We start from the raw sequence: 23,041 nt of genomic DNA on the forward strand, positions 1-23,041 counted from the left end.
ATAAATGCAAAATTTGATACCAAAAGAGGGACTAACCCCAATGGAGGAGGAAGGTATGTCCACTTCTATATCTATCAGGGGCGGACTGAGCATTTGGAAACTCGGGCACTGCCCAAGGGCCCGGGGTCAGTAGGGGGCCCCATGAGATGCCCCTGGTACCTTTTTCATAGGCTTTTTTGAGTTTGGGCAAGGAGACAGGGGCTCCATGATCCCCTATTGCCCGGGGGCCCCATGAGTTGTCAGTCTGCCCCTGATATCTATCATAGTTTATCTCTCTACTTTTTTATTTCTATTCTTTTACTATGGATTTGTGATCATATTTCCAACATAAACAAATTGTTAGTCTGCTTACTAACTTGATCTACAGGGGTCCCAGATAAATTTGCAAACATCAGTCTGCAAAACACAAAGAGTATGAGATGGAACAAGGATGGTTAAGACCCTTAGTACATATAAACGTTTTGGTAAATAGTTATTTTGTACTGCATTGATCCTACCCATCGATGAAAAATAAAAGTGTTGCTAGGTTTATAGAAGTTGCTTAAATTTGTGCATCAGGAAAGGAAAATTAGCCTGGTAAAGGGTATAATATGTCAAGATTATGGGGTTTCCAAGATTGGGAGGAGAAGGGACTCAAGGAAAGGAGAAATTCTGATTCAGGTGCATTATGGTTTGGAGAGCAAGAGAAACACTCATTGCTTTGGATTTTACTTGATTTTTAAGCCCAATATAGATGAAAAGGCATGTAACGAGGCCTGAAGATTCAGTAAGGAGGCATGTGGTGATGTGACGAATGATAAATTGTCACCACCTAAAAAGTACAATTTATGTCCAGTACCTGCCAACTCAACTCTGATATTTACATTAGAGAGGATATCTGTCACAAGTGGTTCCCATATAAGGAAACCATCACCAACCTTCCAATTGCAAAGAACCGCCAAAATGTAAGGCTGATTTGTTTTTTCAATGTGGATGTTGCTCCAGGACTGTTATCTTTATCTTTGACTCACTCACTGCCTTAGTGGGTCAATAACTCTGACCAAGCATACGTAGTTTAGGTATCCCAACACCTAACATGCACTTGCTTGTTTAGGGCGAATGTCTTGCAAAGTAGTAAAGGTGGGAAAATTCTAACATCTTGCATAATACATGTCACGGTGTAAGGTCAGGTTCAGAGACCAGTTGCTATAGCAGTAAAAGGCTTACCTGGAACCAGCAGGATAGGTACACCAGCGGATCCCCCTGGGAATGACGCAGGCTCACCTGAGGTGCGGGGTCTAAGTATTAACCGGTATTCACCAGAGCTCCTAATGGTGGAGATGGATTGGGCTGCGTGTTAATACCAGGTCGCAGATCTCAGGATCACCCCACCAGGGAATGAGCAGACTGGGAACCAATAGCGGATCAACAGGTTAGGGATCAGACGAAAGCAGAGTCGGTCACAAGCCAAGGGTCGGTCACAAATGGTAGCAGATCAATCGTAGTACGTTAGGATCAGACGAAATCGTGGTCAGGAACAAGCCAAAGATCAGTAGCGGAGGTGTAGACAGCAGCAGGAACAGTATCGGGATATTGGCTGGAAAGGCACAATAATCTGGCAAGAAGGAAGTCCAAGGACATGGCTTATATAGGAAGTTCATGGGAGAAGCAAGGAGTTCAAGGTTCAAGAGCAAACAAGGAACAAGGCAGGATTATCCAATAGAAGAGGCAGAGTGTTGTCCAGCATCCTAGGTAGCTCAGTGAGAAGAGTTACTGCCTGACACAGTAGAAGTCCCAGGTTCAAGTCAGGCCCTGACAATACACCTTCACAACTGGTCTGCAATTGCAGCTCCCATATTTATGTCTTTTAATTCCATACAAAGCAAGCCATATATTTTGTAAGGGAGTTAGATTACTAAAAGATTGGTATGCAATACCTCCATGTTTTGAATAATAGCTGCTCAACACATCACATACTTGCCACAAAACTAATGCAGAGCTTTAAGTAAACCTGTTTTTATTGCCCATATACCCACAGTATATGCTTACCATTAATTTGCTCTCCCTCTATTCCAGTGGTTCTCAACCTTCCTAATGCCGTGACCCTTTAATACAGTTCCTCATGTTGTGGTGACCCCCAACCATAAAATTATTTACCCAGTAATTATAATTCATGAGTGTCGTTTTACCTCCAATACTGCTGCTTTCCACACAGTAGCTGCTTTCAACACAGTAGCTGCTTTCAACACAGTAGCTGCTTTCTACACAGTAGCTGCTTTCTACACAGTAGCTGCTTTCAACACAGTAGCTGCTTTTAACAGAGTAGCTGCTTTCAACACAGCAGCTGCTTTCTACACAGTAGCTGCTCTTTACACATCGGAAATATGTGTTTTCTGATGGTCTTAGGGGACCCCTGTGAAAGGGTCGTTCGAGCCCCAAAGGGGTCGCGACCCACAGGTTGAGAACCACTGCTCTATTCCATGTGGCAGCACTGGGCAAATCAGCACTGCCAAAGGAAGAGTCCATAGCCTTGTGTGAGCTTCAACTTTTGCAAAATAGATTTATAAAAATAAGAATTTTCATTTGCTGCTGCATTAAAAATAAGCCTACTGATTTACCCCAGGTAGGCAAAGCACAGGTTCACTTCAAAACAGTGTCATGTAATTCAGCTAATGAATGGGGTATCTGAATGCGCACAAACAGGTGCAATGCAAAAAAAAAAAACAGTTTGAAACTGAATGCAATTTTGAAATTGCGCTACTTCACTTTAAGTAGCATGATTTCAAAGCTGCAGATCAGTTGGATTTGTAAAGAAAACACAAGAGGGGTGCCAGACTAAGTGCAGTATGGGACAATTCCATTTATTAAAATTTAGCAAATTGGAAACTCACTATTGAGCAGATAGAATGCGCATATAAAAACATATCAGGAAGTTCCACAGGGTGATCCGGCTGATATTACGTGGCCACTGTAGTCGAGGAGTGAAGCAGTAATGCTGGGACCAACGTGAAATGCAAGATGGCAATGAACCATAAATAATGACACCAAGGAGACGTCACTCCGTAAAGTGGGCGATAACGCGTTTCTAAGCTTCTGCGTCTTCATCAGACCTGACTGGCACCCCAGATGGAATAGAGGTGGAATAAAGATTCAGTATGGATCACAGTGACTGAGACTACAGTGGGGACAGTGCGGCGCCATGCAGCAGGAGAAGCATAAATCAAAAGAGGACATCTGGAATTCCCCCTGTATTCCATCTAGGGTGCCAATCAGGTCTGACGAAGAAGTGGAAGCTTTGAAACGCATTACCGCCCACTTGCGTTCCACGCTTCGGCCACTCATCACCGCTTCACTCCTGGACTTGGACTTTAATAAATGGAATTGTCCCATACTGCACTTAATCTGGTGCCCCTCTGTGTTTTCTTTACAAACAGCAATCAGAGCTTCAGCTTCACTCTGGAGGGTACTGTCGCTGGTGCCTAAATATAGTTTAAGTTATGGACATTTGATGGACTTATCATGGACTTTTGTTTAATTTATGGTTATTTTTCCGCATGGTCTTTGGCAATATTTGCTTCTTAAGTGCCCAACTCCCCCCCTTTTTTCTCTCAGTGCAATTTGTGCCTCCGATTTCACTGTGTCTTACAACTTCATTTAAAAGAAGTCAATGCAAGTCACTGTGAAACTGGAAAAAAAAAAAAAAGTAGTGCAGGAACAGTTTTTGAAATTGAGCTACCCCAAATTGCACTGATTAAGACAGTGCCATAGAAATACTTTAGATGCGACTTCAGGTGCAAATTGTAAAATCACATGTCGCACCCGAAGTTGCCCTGGTGTGAACCAAGGCTGAATTAGTAAAAAAAAAAAAAGCAAGTTTCCTGAAATCTAGGTCTTTTCTTTATAACAGGATAACAAACCGCAATTTCCTGCATTAGACTGCACAAGCAGATTGCCTGATGCCAGCCATATTTGAAAAAAGGAAGACAAATACATTATACGAGGGGCCAGAGTGCTAGAAATTTTAGGGAGAAAAATCAACAAATTAACTAGGGAGTGGCTACATAAAGAGACAAGCTTCACTACACAATAGCACACTTTGTAATAATGTTTTTTATGTTCAATGCCTTGTCTCTCATAAAGTATGCAAACTGTGGTTTCTTAGAAAGCCATTATAATTACTGGCGGTCCTAAAGCATTCATGTTTGCTCAAAAACTGGAGTCAAAAGATAAAGCTCACTGGATGCTGTAAACCACAGTACTAAGGCTAAGTAACATTTAAAAGTTTATGCTACAGAACCATTGAACTACTTAAACTCAGCAAGCAATCAGTTCAGTTGCACCACATAGATTTCTTTGTTTGGCAGATTACATCATTGCAAAACAAGAGGTTAAAGTCCCCCCCCAGCTAGAACAGGACAAATAGGGTGAATCTTCCTAACACGGTTAAAGATGGCAATAAAAACCTGACAGGTGTTCTAACCCTACTCAAACCTACATAAAACACAAAAAGGTTGCCTTTAAAGTACACCCATGGTCAAGTTATCATAGGCTAACCAGTTACAGTGGCAGATGTGCAGGCATGATCCAACTGCCCTAAGACATCTGTGGTGGCAACTAGGTCCTTAAAGCGATACTAAAGGTTATTTTTTTTTTGTAAAATAATAAACATGCTATACTTACGTACTCTGTGTATTGGTATTGCACAGAGCAGCCTGGATCCTCCTCTTCTTGGGTCCCTTGCCAGCGCTCCTGGCTCCTATTTTCTGTCGGGTGCCCCACAGCAAGCAGCTTGCTATGGGGGCATCCAAGCAAGCATGTTCTGAAGCCACTGCTCCATGTGTCCATTCACACACGGAGCCACAACTTGGCCCCACCCTTCTCTCTTCTCATTGGCTGACTGGCTGTAATTGACAGCAGTGGGAGCCAAAGGCTCCAGATTGCTGTCTCAGCCAATGGGGAAGCAGATTGCTGGATCACGATGGGACTCAGGTAAGTATTGAGGAGACTGCTGCACACAGGTTTTTTACCTTCATGCATAGAATGCAGGAGAAAAACACAAGTTACAGGACAGTTTTTTCCAACTTGTCTGATCACTATTTTGCATAATAAGCCTCAGCTGGTCCCAGTGGATGCCTCACAGACAGACAATTTTATCCCAGTCCTTTTTTTGAGCCAAATTGGCATGCAGCCTATTGTTCATGGGTATTGGGAAACTATCAGCCAGGGCCAATGCTTTCACTAAGCAACTAGGCAGCCACCTAAGGCACACTGCCACCTAGGAGCGCCTGGGAGCAACACAAGCCAGCACTCTCTCTGTGTAGGATGCCACCATGTCATAAATGATCCCCCAGTTGAGGGGAGGGGCAGCAGAGGGGAGGAAGAAAGGACAGAGGAAGATGCCGGGTGTCTGGGGCCAGTGTAGCAGCTGAGCTGCTGCACCTTCCAGTGTTCCTCTCAGACTCAGTCCCTTACTGCAAGCTGGCTGGCGACTGCTGATCACAGTGCAGTCCCAGCTCTTTTCCTCCCATTCATCAGCAGAGGCGGAGCTGCACCTGCGGAGGAAGGTAATGTCTAACTCCGATGTCTCGTGTCTGTGTGTGGCCCAGCCGGCTGGCCATACATCACATGTGCAATGTTTCAGTGAGTGATGACATCATCACAGTCCCAAAGGTTGCTCTTCTAGTGCCTGCTGATCTGTGTCAGATCTGTCACTGTGTGGGATCGCTCAGTTCAGGTGTTCTGTGTGTGTGTGGGCTGGGCTGCCTGCTGTCACAGCGTTTTATCTCCCCCATTGCCTGGGGAATACCAACCTGGGATCTGTCAGAGTGTGGATCTATCATCCTCCACTCACTGCAACTGTCACCCTGCCACAGGGCACTGATTTTGTCTTTAATATTGGTGCTGGTGGCATCTTATGGCACTTATTTTTGCAAATGAAAAGAAAGTTACCAGTTTCAGGTTTTGTTGATTTAATATTCTGTTTTAAAAGGTTTTTATTCTTTTTTTTCTTGGGGGGGCACAAGTAGCTGGTCTTGCTTACGGCGCAAAATATTCTCGCACCAGCCCTGCTAACAGCATACAGTATATACAGTTGTGTCCAAAATTATTCAACCCCCAATGCTGTAAAGGGGTTTAGGGACTATAGTGTACATTTGGAATTGTATTCAGAATCAAATCCTACAAGGACGTTGTAACTACCCAAATGCAACTAAAATGACATCAATTGTTTATGTAATACAGTAGTAAATGGTTCTTATGTGGTTTCTTCATTGCCACAATTATTCAACCCCTTAAAGACTACCACTCTGAAGAACAGAGGTTCATACAGGTGCTTTCCATCAGGTATTGAAAACACCTGTGGATGTCACCGAGCAGCAATCAAGCATAATAAGCACCAATTAGGCAGCTTTAAAATGACTGTGATACTCAGCTCCTTCTAGACATTTACTGGTGTGGTTACAAACATGGTGAAGGCAAGAGAATGGTCCAGGAAGACAAGAGAAGAGGTGATTTCTCTTCACAGGAAGGGCAATGGCTATAAGAAGATTGCAAAGATGTTAAACATACCAAGAGACACCTTAGGAAGCATCATTCGCAAATTCAAGGCAAAGGGCACTGTTGAAACGCTACCTGGTCGTGGCAGAAAGAAGATGCTGACTTCGACTGCTGTGCGCTACCTGAAGCGTAGAGTGGAGAGAAGTCCCCGTGTGACTGCTGAGGAACTGAGAAAAGATTTGTCAGATGTGGGTACAGAAGTTTCAGCCCAGACAATAAGACGCACACTGCGTAATGAAGGCCTCCGTGCCAGAACTCCCAGGCGTACCCCCTTGCTGTCTCCAAAGAATAAGAAGAGTCGACTGCAGTATGCCAAAAGCCATGTGGACAAACCACAAAAGTTGTGGGATAGTGTTCTGTGGACTGATGAAACAAAATTAGAACTGTTTGGGCCCATGGATCAACGCTATGTTTGGAGGAGGAAGAACAAGGCCTATGATGAAAAGAACACCTTGCCTACTGTGAAGCATGGTGGAGGGTCAATCATGCTTTGGGGCTGTTTTGCTTCTGCAGGTACAGGGAAGCTTCAGCGTGTGCAAGGTACCATGAATTCTCTTCAGTACCAGGAGATATTGGATGGAAACGTGATGCAGTCCGTCACACACCTGAGGCTTGGGAGACGTTGGACCTTTCAACAGGACAATGATCCCAAGCATACCTCCAAGTCCACTAGAGCATGGTTGCAGAGGAAAGGCTGGAACATTTTGGAGTGGCCATCGCAGTCACCAGACTTAAATCCGATTGAGAACCTCTGGTGGGACTTAAAGAAAGCAGTTGCAGTGCGCAAGCCTAAGAATGTGACTGAACTGGAGGCCTTTGCCCATGAAGAATGGGCGAAGATACCCGTAGATCGCTGCAAGACACTTGTGTCAAGCTATGCTTCACGTTTAAAAGCTGTTATAACTGTAAAAGGATGCTGTACTAAGTACTAAGATTGAATGTCACTTGGGGGTTGAATAAAACTGATAATGCTGTGAGCACAGAAAAGACATTTGTGGTTATTTCATTATAACTGTTATGTTATATTTGTCTGACCTACAAGTGCCTCTTTAATGTAAATGTAAGCAAGATGACTGAATGATCAAAAGCAATGTCAAACTGGCCAAAACACTCAATTTCAGTGGGGGTTGAATAATTTTGGACACAACTGTAGATAGCCTATACCAAGTGCTCTCCACAAGCTATTGGCTTCTAACTGCAGCCTGTGTATAAAGAGAATCTATACTGCTGTCATACTTAAGTTTTTGGCTTTCCCAGAAAGTAGACATTAATCTCACTGAGTTTAGCTGATCCCGTTAGAACCACACAGCTGTATTCCACATTCCTAGTGACCAACAAAAAGCTAGTTTAACGTGGTGTCTACGTTCTCCATGATGTGTTTGCCAACCTGATCCAGGTCACCATGCGGACATCAGAGAACAAAGATGGCAGCTTCCAAAGTCATTTTTTGATTTATAGCCGTAGCAACCAACCATGAGGAAACGTTTGATGACATTTGAAAGCAGGATATGTTAATTCTTCCACTTTAGTCCTCATGCACACTGGACATTTTTACAGCTGCTGTTTTTGGCTTTTGGCTTTTCTTTTTCTACAGCCAGTAAACTCCCCAGATTATTATTCTATGTGTCCATACACACATAGACTGCAATCAACATTTTTTGGCAGCGGCATCTTTTTGGCTGGAAAAAAAACCCTGAACTAGTGGGTTTCTAGATGAGTTTTTAGCTGAAAAAACACTTTAATGCTGAAAAACGTGGTAAAACATGGTACACCGGCGTTTTTGGGCAAAAAAAAAAGCTAAAAAATGCAAACGTGAAAAAACGTGGCTAAACACTAATGCAAAAACCTCACACTTTTAACGTGACTTTACACAGCTAACGTTACCAGCGTCATTAAAACGCCCAGTGTGCATGGAGCCTTACAGTTGTGCTGGATACAAATACTGCTAAAAATGGCTCAGTAGCACAAGATAAAAATCAGCTAATGTGGTTTCTCACAACAAATAGATACATTGTAAATTTGTTACTCTGTAAATATCTGCATTCAAAAATAAACATTCACAGTAGCGTTTTTTAAGCTCCTAGAACAGTGATGGCGAACCTTTTTGAGCCCGAGTGCCCAAAACTGCAACACAAAACCAACTTTTTTATTTCAAAGTGCCAACACTGCAATTAACCACTTGCCTACCGGGCACTTCTACCCCCTTCCTGCCCAGACCAATTTTCAGCTTTCAGTGCTGTTGCACTTGACAATGACAATTGTGCGGTCACACAACGCTCATTTTTTCACACAAATAGAGCTTTTTTTGGTGGTATTTAATCACCACTGGGTGTTTTATTTTTTGCATTATAAATGAAAAAAGAAGAGCAAAAAATTAAAAACATAAAAGGTTTTCTTTGCTTCTATTATAAAATTTTGCAAACAGGTAATATTTCTTCTTTGATGTGCATTGGTGAGGCTGCACTGATAGGCAGCACTGATGGGCATTGATGAGGCGGCACTGGTGGGCATTGATGAGGAGGCACTGATGATGCACTGATATGCAGCAATGATGGGCACTGATAAGCGGCACTGACTGATAGCACCAACTGGAGGCACTGACAGACGGCACTGTGATCACCGGCAGCACAGGGTGTGTGCCACTGGGTTCGCATTCTGGGACGCCCTCCCAGTATCAGACAACCACGCTGTAGCCATCTTTTTGCTATAGCATGGTTGGCAAGCAGTTAATCTCACCTCTGGCAGTGTCGGTGTGGCTTCCAACCCAGCAGCTCATTCCCATCCACGCTGAACACGTCGCCCCTGGCCCCCAGAGCAGTATGGGAGCCTCTTCCTCTCTTCCACGCCCATCCCCAGCTACATCACCCCTGATGCCAGATCCGCATAGGAGCCGTTTCCTCTCGTCCACACCCACCCGGGCCCCAGAGACATGTGGGAAATGTAGTTTGATGGGGGTCCAGTGTGGACGAGATCTGGATGGCCGGTCAGTGTACGTGGTCTGTGTGCGCTCATCTTCCTCTTCTTCCTGGCGTGCCCACTGAGATGGCTCTGCGTGCCAGCTCTGGCACGCGTGCCATAGGTTCGCCATCACTGTCCTAGAAGCTGCTATCAGCATTTTTTATGCTCCAAGAAGATAAATAATGTTATCCTGCACCTGTTCAGTTGCTTGGTAATACAAATTGCTAATCAGCCAATCACATGGCAGCAATTCAATGCATTTAGGTCTCTAGACGTGGTGAAGACAACTTGCTGCAGTTCAAACCAAGCATCAGAATGGGGCAGAAAGGGGATTTAGGTGGCATGATTGTTGATGCTGGTCCTGGTTGGACAGAGGCTGCCATCTTGGTACACCTGTTCCTATGTATTTTATTACCAATGCTTGTATGGGTCTGCTGGCCTAATTTTAAAAGTTGAGTATTCTATTAAATATCTTCACAGTACACAGTCAATGGCGCTGTGTTTCTTTGTTTCCCTTCTGCAGAGTTATGCTTCGCTCCTTCGCAGCTTGCCCTTAGTGCCTACTGGACTACCCTTGCCCCCTTGGATCTCATTAATACATACATGGAGTGCCACACCATGCGCCTGTTATCCCTTGAGCATTCTATACATTAAACATGGAAGTATTACACTATGAGATGTCCTTTTGAACATGGATTTCTGATGAGGAATTGGAGAAGGAGCCAGTGAAGTACGCTTACAGAGGAGAGCTAGTTGGATTTCAGGTTGATATTAAAGCACATTTGACCTTATTCCCTATAGGTCAAAATGGGAGGTGAGCGTGCATGCTAGCTGGTGGAGGATTTTTAAGGGTGATCACTGTTTAAGTCATGTGTGGAATATATGCTGATTTTAATATTTTGCCGCATTATAGATGTTTATTTTTACTACATTTACAGACATTTTTTTGCAGCCTGTCACTCGGTTGAGGACTCAGCTGGGTGCTTTATTATTCAACTTTTTTTTTTTTGTGTTCTTTGTTATATATATATATATATATATATATATAATTATTATTTTTATTTATGCCTTGATGTATCAGATTGGCTATTTGCACATATGTTGAAGTTTCACTTTGTAATTTGTTCATATTTGGTATTGCCTAGCAGGGCATCTAGTCTGGACATTTTCACTCACTTTTGTTTGGTTATTCTCTAGGTATGCACTTATATCACCATAGTTAGGGGCTGTGTCAGGTGTTTACTTTATGGTTAGGTTTAGTGAGTAGCGCAGCACTATTTATCTATTCATTGTTTTTAGTGCTGTGGGAACACAATTTGGTGTTTGCAGCCACTCTTAGTTTATCATATTAGGTTTGGCAGCGCAAGAGGGTGTTTTTCCTTTATTTACATGTTAAAATAAATCTATTAAAAATTACTATAGAGCTTTGCTGGAAATCTCAGATGTTAGAAAGTTGAGAGCTTTTCTCCCTTTTCACAAAAGAAAAAGTAAAGCAGAGAGTAAAGAAAGAAAATATTAATTTAAAAAAATAATTAAAGCCTGTCTTTACGGAAAACGAAAATACTGCCTTGAAGTGGGTCTGCCCTCACAATACAAGAGTTTAATGCTCATTTGTGGACTTGATGTCTTCATGTCCAGGCCTTTTGGTTCTACATGTACATGATAACAGCCTGTGACTGCCAAAGAGTAGGGGAGAGGGGGCTGCCTGCACTGGTTTTACAGCCTTGAAGAGCAGGGGATCAGGTACAAAAAAGGGTTTTTACGGTTTTCTTTTTTTTTTGTCTGGAGCTCATCTTTAGGGCAATATTCACATCAGCTCCAGTTATCAGCAACCTGAGTTACGGAGGACTGGTCAGCCAGTGTTCACTGCATACTATCAGACCTGGCATTTTTTAAGACTGCCTGCCATACTCCCCATTTAACCACTTGCCTACTGGGCACTTATACCCCCTTCCTGCCCATGTCAATTTTCAGCTTTCAGCACTGTTTCACTTTGAGTGACAATTGTGTAGTCATGAAACACTGCACCCATATGACATTTTTATCATTTTTTCACACAAATAGAGCTTTCTTTTGATGGTATATACTCGCTGCTGGGTGTTTTATTTTTTGCGCTATAAACAAAAAAAAAATTTTTCTGTTTCTATTATAAAATTTTGCAAACAGGTAATTTTGCTCCTTCACTGATGTGTGTTGATGAGGCTGCACTGATAGGTAGCACTGATGGGCACTGATAGGCGGCACTGATGAGGTGGCACTGATATGCTACAATGATGGGCACTGATAGGCGGCACTGACTGACGGCACTGATGGGTAGCCCTGATCATCAGTGCCCTTATGATCGGACCCGATTCTTCCTCTGACAATTGCCGGTTATTGGCAGTACTTACCTCACGCTGTAACAGCGTGAGGAAAGTGCAGCTGATAACCGGCAACTGCATTTACCAGTGATCTGCTGTGTCATTGGACACGGCTGATCACGTGGTAAAAGGCCGCTGTGATTGGCCTGTTACCACATCACGTGATCAGCTGTGCCCGTAGGACACAGCAATAACGGAGATCACCGGGAGGGCGCGTTCTGGGAGGACGTCATATGATGCCCTCCCAGAACTGGCCGGCCACAGTGAAGCCGTCATTCGGCAAGTGGTTAAGCACTTATCCAAGAAGGCCTACATATGTTATTTATTACTGGTATCTATATAGCACCAGCCATTTATACATGCTTTACATATTGTACAGTCACATCAGTCCCTGCTTTCAAGGGTACTTAAAATCTAAGGTCCCTATCACACATGTATACATACATGTTAGAGCCAGTTTTAGACAGGTACTAATTAAACTGGTATTGAAAATATTAAAAAAACAAACAAACATGTTATCATTACCTGCACCGTAGAGTGGTTTTGCACAAAGCAGCATCTTCCTCTTCTCAGGACCCCTTCACCTTGCTCCTCCCTCCTGCTCACTCCCGAGCCTCTGCTCTGCTTGTCCATTCACACACAAAGTCTTGGCTCGGTCCCGCCCCCCTCTTCTCATTGGCTCACTGGCTGGGATTGACAGCAGCGAGAGCCAAAGGCGAGCGAGTGTCCTCAGAGAGCTGAGGCTCTCCTGCACATCACTGTATTGCAATGGGGCTCAGGTGAGTACTGCAGGACGGGCAGCTACAGCCTGAAGGTTTTTTGCCTTCATGCATAGAATGAAGGTAAAAAACCTTGAGGCTTTAAAACCACTTTAACTTACCAGCATGTCTTAGAAAGTGGGAGGGAACCTGAGTACCTAGAAGAAACTCAACAAGCACAGAGGACATGCAAACTCCATGCAGGTAGTATGCTGGTTGGGATTTGATTATAGACCCTAAAGTCAACCACTATGGCAGTGTGCTGCATATTTATCTAATTTATATAGCGCCTACAGGAACTGAACTACTCACATCAGCCCCTCTAAAAACCTACAATCTAATTCTTTACCACACTCAAACTGCAGTCAACCTGGTCATAAACCTTTCCACCAACTATAAATGTTTTTGAGTTGTAGCAAGGGAAAAATCACAGCACCCAGAAGAAACTCAAATGAAAATAATAAATCAATGCAGACAGATTCCTGGTAGAAAATGAGTCCAGGGCCTCAGCGCTTCAAGACAAGAGTCCTACCTACCATCATGGTGCAGTACAGAAAAAAAAAGCAAAATATCTTGTACATACAGTAGAAAAATTAAATAACCTCCACATTCTCTTAGGAATTCTCCTGCTTTCCGGTAACAACATAACTCTTACCATTAAATATTCATTCCTGGTAATGGCTATAGTATAATGCATTTAGCTAACAACCAGTCTAGAGTGATTTTAACTGTTTCACCTTTTATTATCTAGGTTTTTACATGCACACCCCCAACAGAACAGCAATAAAATGGATGTAAATCTAACAATACATTTGCCTTATTTGCTCTGTTAAATATGCCATTAAAAAAAAAAAAAAAAAAAGAGTATTTTTATAAAACTTTGCTATATATATATATATATATATATATATATATATATATATATATATATATATATATATATATATATATATACACACACACACACATACATATATATACACACACACACACACACATACACACACAAACATATTCACACACATACATACACCGCTCAAAAAAATTAAAGAAAATCAGAGTATAGCATCAAGTCAATTAAACTCCTGGGATATTGATCTGGTCAGTTACGTAGCAGAGAGGGTTGTTAATCAGTTTCAGCTGCTTTGATGTTAATGAAATTAACTACAGGTGCACTAGATGGGCAACAATGAGACGACCCCCAAAACAGGAATGGTTTTACAGGTGGATGCCATTGACATTTTTTCTCTACTCATCTTTTCTGACTGCTTTTCACTAGTTTTGCATCTGACTAGGGTCAGTGTCACTACTGGTATCATGAGGCAATACCTGAACCCTACAGAGGTTGCACAGGCAGTTCAACTCCTCCAGGATGACACATCAATACGTGCCATTGTCAGAAGATATCCCCCAGCAGTCTCAAGAGCATGCAGGAGATTCCAGGAGACGGACAGTTACTCTAGGAGAGCTGGACAGGGCCGTAGAAGGTCCTTAACCCACAGCAGGACCGGTATCTGCTCCTTTGCGCAAGGAGGAACAGGATGAGCATTCTCAGAGCCTCCAGCAGGCTACTGGTGTGAATGTCTCTGACCAAACAATCAGAAACAGACTTCATGAGGGTGGCCTGAGGGCCCGACGTCTTCTAGTGGGCCCTGTGCTCACTGCCCAGCACCATAGAGTTCAATTGGCATTTGTCATTGAACACCAGAATTGGCAGGTCCACCACTGGCACGCTGTGCTTTTCACAGATGAGAGCAGGTTCATCCTGAGCGCATGAGACAGACATGAAAGGGTCTGGAGAAGCCGGGAGAACGTTATTGTGAGGGACCGCCTAGCGGCCCCCCTTAGCACTCCACTGGTCAGGCGTGCCCAGAGCACGGAGTCTAAGTCCCAGGGTACTTGTTCACCAGAGCCCCTGATGGTGGGGATGGACTTGGAGTACCCCAAGACCAGGTCGCAACTACTGAGCACACCCGTCAGTGGTAGGGGTGTTCGCCAGGGGCTCCAACTAGGGAGAGCCTGATATTAGGAGGTCGGGTGACCCCGATGGGATGGATGGCTGAGCAAGTGCGAAGTCAGACGGGCCGAGTCGGTAACGTGGAGGACGGTATGGTACAAGGGAGCGGGCAGAGAATCGTCGGGTCACACGCCAGGTCAGCAACAGCAGGTCAGATCTAATGAGGGGTATTCAGAAGAGAGGTCAGGCAAAGCAAGGGTCTGGGCAGGAGAAATCAGCAGGTCAAGAACAATCCGGGTCAAATAACTTACTAAGTACAGGTTCACAGGATACAGGATGCAAGTAAGACCAGAAGGCACTGAATGACAGCTCAGGGCCATTTAAATATCCCGCCCTGCGCTGCCATTGGTGCCCAGCGGGCGGCCGCGGCTTCTACTGCGCATGCATGAACTCGAACGCCGGGGCCGGCCCGGACCTAGTGCCCGAGTCCCTGCACAGGGCGGCGCACTGCGCCGGGACCATCGCTGCGGGGATCGAGGAGATCCCGGACAGTTATGCTGCCTGTAACATCGTTCAGCATGACCGTTTTGGTGGTGGGTCAGTGATGGTCTGGGGAGGCATATCCATGGAGGGATGCATAAACCTCTATAGGCTAGACAATGGTACCCTGACTGCCATTAGGTATCTGGATGAAATCCTTGGACTCATTGTCAGACCCTACACTGGTGCAGTGGGTCCTGGGTTCCTTCTGGTGCAGGCAGTTCCTGGAGGATGAAGGCATTGATACCACTGAATGGCCCCCACGCTCACCTGACCTAAATCCAACAGAACACCTCTGTGATATCATGTTTTGGTCCATCTGATGCCACCAGGTTGCACCTCAGACTGTCCAGGAGCTCAGTGATGCCCTAGTCCAGATCTGGGAGGAAATACCCCAGGACACCGTTCATTGTCTCATTAGGAGCATGCTCCGACATTGTCAGGCATGCATACAAGCACGTGGGGGCCATACAACTACTGAGTACCACTTTGAGTTGCTGCAATGAAATTGCAGCAAACTGGACTAGACTGCTACATAATTTTTTCACTATGATTTTTTGGGGGGGGGGGGGTCTTTGAATTCAGACCTCTGTAGGTTGATCATTTTCATTTCCCCATTCAGAGAGAGAGAGTGTGAGTGTGACTGTGTCGTGTGAGTTAATTTGTACCCTACCTCTGGAGAGTTATAACTTAGCGTTGTTCTCTAATATCTTAGTGGACTTAAAACCTGTTATGAAGAAAAGAGGGGATGTTATATAGTCTTATCATTCTCCCTGTCCTAAGGTGACAACATTGATCAGTACAGTTGTCACCCTAGGATAGGAAGTTAATGGCAGGTAAAATTAATTTCCAGGTTAAAATAAAGGAAAGAAAATTGTAAAAGAGAAAATGAATGCAGCTACCACATCCAAGTGCTGGTAGGTTGCAATACCAGTTTTTTTTTCTTGGCTTTAGATATGGTATAGGTAGAATTCAGGGCTTCTAACTAGTTTTGAAAACATTATCTCCCCCCTTCTAACTCAAATTCTGTCTAACCTGTGTAAAGCTGTTCGCAAATGGATCGAAGTCAGCAGGGACCAGCTGAATTTATATCCATCTACTGATCGACTGCTCACGAATGAGCTTGCTGGTAAACTTTAGTTCATTCAGCGCTGCAGCCAATAGACTAATACGTTATTCCTGAGAGCAGTGACATCACCTATAGGCTCCTATGGCCCATCCATTGTCGGTGCTCTTTCCTCTCCCCTGCAGCCGCTGCTGACTGACACAGGGGAGCCGGATCATGTAACCAAACCAAAGCTGGTGTAAAATAGGTAAGTATACATATCTTTCTTACACAGGTTAAAGAATATGCAAAGCCAACATTTCATATTCCTGATATGTGCCTGATATGCCATGTACGTGTATAAAAATATATACTGTTGTCTTGCTATTGCTTCCTTTGTGTGAAATCCCTGGTGTTCCTGCCAGTCCCTCTGCTTTCCTGTTAAAAACTGACCACATTAGCCAGGAGAACATACCTGGTCAGTTCTCTAGCTGGGAACTCAGCCTGCTCTCCTCCAATAATTAAACTTGTCCTGACATGCCCCCTCTGCACAGCCAATCCCTGGGAAATTCAGTGTGATGCTGTTTATCCTCCCTCAGCTCTTATGCAGCTGAGAACAGAGGGTATGTGATCACTTAAAAAAAAAGAAAAATGTATTTATGTTTTTTTTAGATTCACACACAAATGTTTTTCCTTTCATTTATATGTCAAACTGAATGGGTTGTTTTACAAAGTGAGGGTTTACAATCACTAATTTTCATAGGTGTTTGGGGGGGGGGGGGCATTTTTAAGACTAATTAGCTAAAGCCTGGAATTCTACTTTAATTATTATGAAAGATCTGTACTTTAAGCTTAAAGTGTTACTAAACCCAGGACCCTGCGTCCACTATATCTGGTCTCCCACAGTACACAAAACACTAAACTGCAATTATTTTAGTAAATATAAACTGATAAATACCTTTTTTCGTCAGCAGTTAGAGCAGTCTTGTGACTTCTATCAGTGTCCAGCAGAGCACAGGTTAAAGCTTGTAGGAGGAGTTTTGATTCTCCCCCGATTGTCCTATGAGGCTGCATAACTCTTGACCCTCTGGACAGCGCTGATTGGCCCTCTGCTGATCACATGCACTCTCCCAAGAAAAAAAAAAACTAACAATACACACCAAACTGAGCATGTGCAGTTTGCACCCAAAGCTCTGTTCTATCAGCAGATGGATTGGGGACAGTAGAAGAAAGAGGGGATCAGAGAAGAAAGGATCAAACAGCCTTTTTACACAATATGGAGGATTAACCCCTGAGTTTCCACAGTGAGCATAACAAGCATGCTTTACTGCATAAATACACTGATGTTACTGTTGTGGGTGTAGTAACACTTTAAGAAAGATCTGAATATTTGCCTTATTTTCAGCCAGCCTCGATCTGGTCCCAGTACCTCCCCTGTGTCAACCAGCAGCAGCTGCAGGGGAGAGGAGAGACCTTGACAACTGCAGGTTATGCCTAGGAGCTGTGACATCACCCAGAACTTCCTATGGCCCATCTATTGTTGGCACTCCCTCCTCACCCTGGCTGGCTGACACAATGGAGACAGATCACGTGACCAGACCAGATCTTGCTGAAAAAAAGGGAAGTATACAGATCTTTCTTATATGGGTTAGTCAGCATAGGTGTTTGGGAGGTGGGGGCATTTTTAAGACTAGTTGAGAATTTTACTTTAGTCATTGTCAGTTCACACAATTAAAGCGATTCTAAAGGTTCATTTTTTTTTTCTTGGAAAATAACAAACATGTTATACTTACCTACTGTGTGCAGTGGGTTTTGCACAGAGCAGCTTGGATCCTCCTCTTCTTGGGTCCTCCACTGGCTCTCCTGGCTCCTCCTTCCTCTTGGCTGCCCCCACAGCAAGTAGCTTGTTATGGGGGCACCCTCTGATCTGTGTGTCCATTTACACACGGAGCCAAAGCTTGGCCCCACCCCCTCTCTTTCCACATTGGCTGAGATTGACAGCAGCAGGAGCCAATGGCTCGTGCTTGCTGCCTCAGCCAATGAGGAGACAGAGACCCCGGACAGCCGAGGCTGTCATTCATATCGCTGGATCATGATGAGGCTCAGGTAAGTATTAAGAGGGCTGCTACACACAGAGGGTTCTAACCTTCATGCATAGAATGCACAAAATACCTTGAGCCTTTACAACCACTTTAATTGTATAATGTGCAATTAATTGTATAATTACTTTTTATACCCTGTAAAAACAGATTCAGCCTGGGTTCACACTGATGCGGTGCTGCATATCACATGTGATTCGCACAGGAATCCACACTGCATTCCTGTGGAAATCGCAGGTGAATTCTGTGCGGTGTGATTTGAGCCATACATTTTGTATGGCTCAAATCACACCGCATCTGCATCAAAAAGGTACCCTTTTTTGGTCCGCACTAAAATCGGATGGCATGGGTATTCACACCCATGTGATCCCATTCTGCACATCGCACTGCGTTTTGCGAACCGATTTCGGGGTGTTGTTAACATACACACACGCAGTGGTTCGCATGAACGGGGTTCAATTGTGATGCGGTGTGGAATTCGCACAGAAACCATTGCGAATTCCGCACATTATCAATGTGAACCCAGGTTCAAAGTGAATGAGAATGAATGTTAAGTTGTGTGTGTATAAATACAAGAGAACTAAGTTATTAATACAATAATATTTATTATTGAATGGGAAATGAATAACATCACCAATAATGCGATTATCCTGAACCATAAAGCTTAACCTATTTAGCGCTTAGTTAGCCTGGCAACAAAAAGGATCAGCGTATGACTCAATATGTATTTCTCATTCAGGGATGTGTTCCAGCCTCCTAAAGTGGCACCATCCACAGAAGGCACACCCACAGCGACACACAAATATAGAGCATCTTCATGTGTCGCCACTGTGTCACTGTGATAAGCAGCAGGAAAGATCTCTTCCCTCTCCCCCCTGTGAGGATATCCTCCCCATTACATAAATCAAGCCCAGCACTGCAGTCCCTCCCTGTGGAACATTTCCTGAAGCCTCAATGCAATCGATAGTATTACTGTGTAATCTGAATATCAGCGATAGGACAGAGATTAAAAAAAAAGGGAGCACCGAGATATGCATATGCCTATACAGACTATAATGCATCAGAAGAAATCAGATTAAATAGATACCAATGCTAATCCTATGACATGATCAGTAAATTGGTTGATTCATTAGCACCAGTGGATTAAAAAAAAGGTAAGAGGATTGTAAAAGAAAAGCAGTGTAATGAAAGCACTTACCTACAGGCTAAAAGATGGGCTGTGGATCGCATGTAATTGTATTTTTTCCAGCTGAGATCCTTTTGTCCTGTCTCCCTGTCTGCTGAAGGGAAGCTGATGGAGGGAGGCTGTGGCTGGGGATGCTTTCATACTTCAACCCACCCATGCTGCAAAGGATGCTGGTCTTTGTAGTCTCAAGACACATTCTATTGATCATTCTGAAGCTACATGGTTTTCTTTAAAAAGGAGGTGAAAGTTGCACGAAATGAATAGCTAGCATGTTACCTTCATATTCCAACTATGGATTGAGAAATACAGTATATTACAATCACCCAACTGATTCTCAAAGACGGCACCACCTGGCTGGAGTTTGCATGTTCTCACTGCCTGCGTAGGTTTCCTCCAGGTACTCCGGTTTCCTCTCACACTCCAAAGACATGCTGACAGGTTAACTGGATCCTGTCTAAATTGGCCCTTGTATGTGTATGTATGAATGTGAGCTAGGGACCATAGATTGTACAATCTATGAAGGCAGGGACTGATGTGAATGTACAATATATATGTAAAGCGCTGTGTAAATTGACAGCGCTATATAAGTACCTATAATAAAAAAATAAATATGGGTTTTCTATCAGGACACATAAAAAAACCCTAAGGTTCTATCCCTTCTCTACACCTCCCAAAACAAACACTTTAGTTGGAGTTCCACTTTAAATTACATTTTTTTTTATGATAGGTCAATTTACACAGCGCTTTACATATACAGTCAGGTCCATAAATATTGGGACATCGACACAATTCTAACATTTTTGGCTCTATACACCACCACAATGGATTTGAAATGAAATGAACAAGATGTGCTTTAACTGAAGACTGTCATCTTTAATTTGAGGGTATTTACATCCAAATCAGGTGAACGGTGTAGGAATTACAACAGTTTGCATATGTGCCTCCCACTTGTTAAGGGACCAAAAGTAATGGGACAGAATAATAATCATAAATCAAACTTTCACTTTTTAATACTTGGTTGCAAATCCTTTGCAGTCAATTACAGCCTGAAATCTGGAACGCATAGACATCACCAGACGCTGGGTTTCATCCCTGGTGATGCTCTGCCAGGCCTCTACTGCAACTGTCTTCAGTTCCTGCTTGTTCTTGGGGCATTTTCCCTTCAGTTTTGTCTTCAGCAAGTGAAATGCATGCTCAATCGGATTCAGGTCAGGTGATTGACTTGGCCATTGCATAACATTCCACTTCTTTCCCTTAAAAAACTCTTTGGTTGCTTTTGCAGTATGCTTTGGGTCATTGTCCATCTGCACTGTGAAGCGGCGTCCAATGAGTTGTGAAGCATTTGGCTGAATATGAGCAGATAATATTGCCCGAAACACTTCAGAATTTATTCTGCTGCTTTTATCAGCAGTCACATCATCAATAAATACAAGAGAACCAGTTCCATTGGCAGCCATACATGCCCACGCCATGACACTACCAACACCATGCTTCACTGATGAGGTGGTATGCTTAGGATCATGAGCAGTTCCTTTCCTTCTCCATACTCTTCTCTTCCCATCACTCTGGTACAAGTTGATCTTGGTCTCATCTGTCCATAGGATGTTGTTCCAGAACTGTGAAGGCTTTTTTAGATGTCGTTTGGCAAACTGTAATCTGGCCTTCCTGTTTACATCTTGTGGTGAACCCTCTGTATTCACTCTGGTGAAGTCTTCTCTTGATTGTTGACTTTGACACACATACACCTACCTCCTGGAGAGTGTTCTTGATCTGGCCAACTGTTGTGAAGGGTGTTTCCTTCACCAGGGAAAGAATTCTTTGGTTATCCACCACAGTTGTTTTCCATGGTCTTCCGGGTCTTTTGGTGTTGCTGAGCTCACCGGTGCGTTCCTTCTTTTTAAGAATGTTCCAAACAGTTGTTTTGGCCACAGCTAATGTTTTTGCTATCTCTCTGATGTGTTTGTTTTGTTTTTTCAGCCTAATGATGGCTTGCTTCACTGATAGTGACAGCTCTTTGGATCTCATCTTGAGAGTTGACAGCAACAGATTCAAATTGCAAATAGCACACTTGAAATGAACTCTGGACCTTTTATCTGCTCATTGTAATTGGGATAATGAGGGAATAACACACACCTTGCCATGGAACAGCTGAGAAGCCAATTGTCCCATTACTTTTGGTCCCTTAACAAGTGGGAGGCACATATGCAAACTGTTGTAATTCCTACACCGTTCACCTGATTTGGATGTAAATACCCTTAAATTAAAGCTGACAGTCTGCAGTTAAAGCACATCTTGTTTGTTTCATTTCAAATCCATTGTGGTGGTGTATAGAGCCAAAAATGTTAGAATTGTGTCAATGTCCCAATATATATGGACCTGACTGTATACTGTATTGTACATTCACATCAGTCCCTAACCCTCAAGGAGCTTACAGTCTAAGGTCCCTAACTTACATTCATACATTGACATACTAGGGCCAATTTACACAGCGCTGTACATATATACAGGTGAAACTCGAAAAATTAGAATATCGTGCAAAAGTTCATTTGTTTCAGTAAAGCAACTTAAAAGTGAAACTAATATATGAGATAGACTCATTACATGCAAAGCAAGATAGTTCAAGCTGTGATTTGTCATAATTGTGGATTTGGGGTTTTCATGAGCTGTAAGCCATAATCATCACAATCTCAGAAAATGAGAATATTGTGAAAAGGTGCAATATTCTAGGCTCAAAGTGTCCCACTCTAATCAGTTAATTAAGCCATAACACCTGCAAAGGGTTCCTGAGCCTTTAAATGGTCTCTCATTCTGGTTCAGTAGGAATCACAATCATGGGAAAGACTGCTGACCTGACAGTTGTGCAGAAAACCATCATTGACACCCTCCATAAGGAGGGAAAGCCTCAAAAGGTAATTGCAAAAGAAGTTGGATGTTCCCAAAGTGCTGTATCAAAGCACATTAATAGAAAGTTATGTGGAAGGGAAAAGTGTGGAAGAATAAGATGCGCAAGCAGCAGGGATGACAGCAGCCTGGAGAGGATTGTCAGGAAAAGGCCATTCAAAAGTCTTGGGGACTTTCACAAGGAGTGGACTGAGGCTGGAGTCAGTGCATCAAGAGCCACTGTGCACAGACGGATCCTGGACATGGGCTTCAAATTTTGTATTCCTCTTGTCAAGCTGCTCCTGAACAACAAACAACGTCAGAAGCGTCTTACCTCAGCTAAAGAAAGACAGACCTGGTCTGTTGCTCAGTGGTCCAAAGTCCTCTTTTCTGATGAGAGCAACTTTTGCATCTCATTTGGAAACCTAGGACCCAGAGTATGGAGGAAGAATGGAGAGGCACACACTGCAAGATGCTTGAAGTCCAGTGTAAAGTTTCCACAGTCTGTGTTGATTTGGGGAGCCATGTCATCTGCTGGTGTTGGTCCACTGTGCTTTATTAAGTCCAGGGTCAACGCAGCCGTCTACCAGGAGATTTTGGAGTACTTCATGCTTCCTTTATGGGGATGCTGACTTCATTTTCCAGCAGGACTTGGCACCTGCCCAAACTGCCAAAAGCACCAAAACCTGGTTCATTGACCGTGGGATTACTGTGCTTGATTGGC

General features: G+C 43.5%; 1 protein-coding gene across 2 annotated transcripts in view; it reads right to left on the bottom strand.

Annotated features, from left to right (window-relative positions):
- Nucleotides 1-19,579, bottom strand: part of GNB4 (G protein subunit beta 4) — a 184,396-nt gene extending 164,817 nt beyond the window's left edge. The window contains exon 1 of one of the 2 annotated variants that reach the window (XM_089675545.1): nt 19,450-19,579. The gene's annotated coding sequence lies outside the window, so the exon portion shown is untranslated. The remainder of the gene's footprint in view (nt 1-19,449) is intronic. The other variant, XM_089675547.1, reaches the window with a different exon arrangement.
- Between the last annotated feature and the right edge of the window lie 3,462 nt (nt 19,580-23,041).

The sequence above is a fragment of the Staurois parvus genome, unplaced genomic scaffold, assembly GCF_062004578.1.
Source record: "Staurois parvus isolate SC_StPar_1 unplaced genomic scaffold, SC_StPar_1.0 ptg000155l, whole genome shotgun sequence".
Taxonomy (NCBI): Eukaryota; Metazoa; Chordata; class Amphibia; order Anura; family Ranidae; genus Staurois; species Staurois parvus.